Genomic DNA, 4,009 nt, shown 5'->3' on the forward strand with positions numbered 1-4,009 from the left:
TGAAATTCAAAATTTAAAATTTAAAATTCAAAATTTGAAATTCAAAATTTGAAATTCAAAATTTTGAAATTTGAAATTTGTTTGAAATTTAAAATTTAAAATTTAAAATTTGAAATTTAAATTTTAAAATTGATATATTTAGATATACTTGATCCAAGTAGCAAGTAATCGAATTGGGTTGGTTGCCATGGCCGTCCGGTCATAAGAGAAAAGTAGGGTTTAAAGGCCCTCTCCTCCCATTCGATGGGGTCTCCTATGGCGGTAGGGGTACCGCTGTAATTATATCCTATGCAGATGAAGCAGCGAAAGGAATTAATTGTAAAGGTTCAATTGTGAAATTTATCATGAATGTGTTAGATTAGATCTAAATGAATATTCATGATTTATTTTGATTGAGTTATTTTCTGTTATGTAATGAGCAATAGGATTGCTATTTATGAAATGTGCTGATCTATTTGTCAAATGAGTCAACATATTTGGTGAACAAAAAATAAAATCTTTCAAATTTGAAAATTATTTTTGAAATACCAAACCCTGACCCATCAGCCCAAATACTTAATTAAAAGAATTAAGAGTTGTCTAGTAGGTCTAGAATTGTGAATTAAGACCTAAGACAATTGCATAAACTTGTGGGTCAATGGGTTAGATGGATTAGGTCCATAATTGGGTTAGACCTAAGGTTAGCTTAAAGAAATGGACTAAATTAAAGTAATTGATCAAATCTAATCAAAAGTTGAATTAGATTAGGTCAAGGATACTCTAGACTCAACTCCAATAGTTGTAGTTGAATGGATCCATGTCTTTAACTAGACCAAGATGGACTTAATTCATGGCTATAAGGTGGAATCCTATTTACTAAGTTGATCAAATTAAAACTAATGAACCGGTTGGTGTCTAAGGTAAGTTTGGCAGTTTGACCAGTGGTTTTAAGTGGGAGCTACTCGCAGTGATTTGATCTCTGACGAGTTAATGGCTTATCCCCACCACTGATCTCACTTACCTGGCCAACCTGGTGAATTAGATTTTAATTAGATCATTTGGTGATTAGGGCTCACCCATGTCATTAGGTAAATCAGTTTGACTGATTTAGGTGCTCCTAAAGCCAGCTTTAAGTAAATCCTTTTTAATCTGACTTGGTGAAGTCAGTGGGAGGATTAAAATTGGCTGGATATTTTCTTCTCTTCAATTCTTTAATAAAATCCTCAAAAATTATTAGGTCCTAAAAATGATTAAGTTATATTGATAACTAAGTCATAGCCTCCCATTAAGTGAGTGATAATAAGTCCATTAGTTAATAATCATTGGAGGCCCAAAGGCCTGGTGCTTATTGACTAATGGAATTATCATTCATAATATGATAATTTGGTTTGAGTCTTTCTGATGGTGATCAGGTTGGCCAGCCAAAGTCGGGCCTGATTATTTATTGGTCCGATTCACCAAATCAAATCATGTTAATGGTTGGACCTAACCAGATCTTTTCAGTGGAGGCCAAAGCCTACTGATTAGGTTCTGGGGCAAAAATAATTACTAGAAGTTGTTTAGAGAAATAACTGGTTATGAACCTACCCATAAATGCACATGGGTTGACCAACCAAAGTTGGGCTCATGTGTAGTCTGTGTGGATTCTAGTACCCACTAAGGAATTAAAGTAGTTCCGTGAATTGGAGGTTGAGGCTACCAGTTCATAAAAATACTGGGAGAAACTTTAGACTAAAGTCCAAGTCTTTAGTATTTATAATTTATGTACTAATAGAGGTCTGATTTTTCTTTATGCAGCTATGGCCACTACCCTGTCCCTTCGGTCATTATTAGATAATGACAAGCTCATGGGATCTAATTTCGATAGCTGGTATCGAAAATTAAAAATCATCCTTGAGCATGAGCGGATCCTTTATGTAGTAATGGATTCGGCACCTGAGGAGCCAGCCCCGAACGTTAGAGGGATGGTCTGAGACACTTATCAGAAGTGGCTCAACGACCGCACCACGTCCGGTGCATTATGCTGGCGGCAATGAATGATGAGTTCAGCCGCAGGTTCGAGAATGCCTGCCACAGGAGATGCTTCAAATGTTGAACTACTCCTTTGGCATGCCTGACGACATTGAAAAGCATAAAACTAGTTGTGCCATTTTCAATACTCGGATGAGGGATGGAGCCTCAGTCACTGATCATGTACTGTACATGATCGAAATGATTGAGCGCCTTAGTAAACTGGGCTTTTCCCTACACGAGCAGCTCGGTAAGGATGCGATCCTTAATTCATTGCCCAAATCCTTCCTCCCCTTCCTTACTCATTTTCGGATGACAAAGCCTGCAGTGAACTACCACGGTTTGTTAGGGTTGCTGCAGAACTTTGAAAAGGATCACCAACTCCATAAGGAGTCGGTGAATGTTGTGGGAGGTTCTTCTTCTGGTCGTCGACCCTTTAAGAAAGGGAAGAAGAAGAACAAGAAGAAGAAGAATAAGAAGGTGCAGCTGCTTGCTGGGACATCTACACAGGGTCAGACCAAGAAGTGCAAGCCCGATCAGAGCCAGGCGGAGTGCTTCTTTTGCAAAAAGCAAGGGCACTAGAAGAGGAACTGTCCTCTATACATTGCCTCCCTGGACCCGAACAGGCCGAAGAAGAAGCAAGGTATTTATATAATAACACCTTGCAACTTTTTCATTTGTGATACTACTGCCTGGGTATTGGATACCGAAAGCCCTTATCATATTTGCAATTCGATGCAGGGTCTGCAGGTCAGTAGGAGATTTGATGAAGGCGATAGATTCCTGAACGTTGGAGATAGAAGCAAAGTTTCAGTTCTAGCATTAGGAATCATGAACCTTGTAATCAATTCTCGAAATATAATTCTGAGTGAATGTCACTATTGTCCAAGCTTTTTATTAAATATTATTTCTGTAGGCCTTTTGGCCATGAACGGTTATCAATTTTTAATAAAAAAAATATTTGCAATATCATTTTGAATGGTGTTACAATGTTTGTTGGACAACTTAATAATGGAATTTACTTTCTATCACAACCTGTTAATGTGGTTCAAACCTCCGATAAATGCCCTAGAATAGATAATGTGTCAGAAGTCTACCTTTGGCACTGTAGGCTAGGTCATATCAATAAGAACAGGATAAACAGATTAGCTCAAGAAGAAATTTTTGAAGTAGGTGATTGTGAATCACTTCCAACCTGTGAGTCCTGTCTTTTTGGTAAAATGACCAAATCGCCTTTTACTAGAAAAGGTGAGCGAGCCAGTGAACTCTTGGGTTTAGTATATTCTGATGTATGTGGACCCATGAGCTCAAGTGCAAGAGGTGGATATTTCTACTTCATAACCTTCACAGACGACCTATCGAGGTATGGGTATGTCTATTTAATGAAGCATAAATCGGAGTCATTTGAAATGTTCAAACTATTCTGAAATGAGGTAGAAAAATAAACTAGAAAGTGTATTAAAATTCTTCGATCTGATCGAGGAGGTGAATACCTTTCCAATGATTTTCTGACATATCTTGGGAAGAATAGGATTCTCTCTCAGTGGACTCCTCCTAGAACACCACAACATAATGGTGTATCTGAAAGGAGGAATCGGACCTTGTTGGACATGGTTCGATCTATGATGGGGTTTGCTGGTCTGCCGATCTCTCTCTGGGGATATGCGCTCGAATCGGCTTGTTACCTTCTAAATAGAGTTTCGAGTAAGTCTGTAACCAAAATGCCATATGAGATATAGATAGGACGTAAGCCAGTACTCTCGCACCTTAGGGTTTGGGGGTGTCCGGCTTATGTTAAACGTTTAATTATGGACAAGCTTGGACCTAAGTCTGACAAGTGTAATTTTATAGGGTACCTAAAAGAGACCAAAGGGTATTACTTCTACCTAGCTGATGAGCTTGGAAAAAGAGTTCCTTGGTGAAGGGACTGTTGCCTCTAAGATCGAACTTGACGAAGTTCGACAGGTGAAAAAACTGACACAAGTTGTTGAACCTGAACCGGATTTGGTTAGATCAGATT

The sequence above is a fragment of the Elaeis guineensis genome, chromosome 5 (genome assembly GCF_000442705.2).
Source record: "Elaeis guineensis isolate ETL-2024a chromosome 5, EG11, whole genome shotgun sequence".
Classification (NCBI taxonomy): domain Eukaryota; kingdom Viridiplantae; phylum Streptophyta; class Magnoliopsida; order Arecales; family Arecaceae; genus Elaeis; species Elaeis guineensis.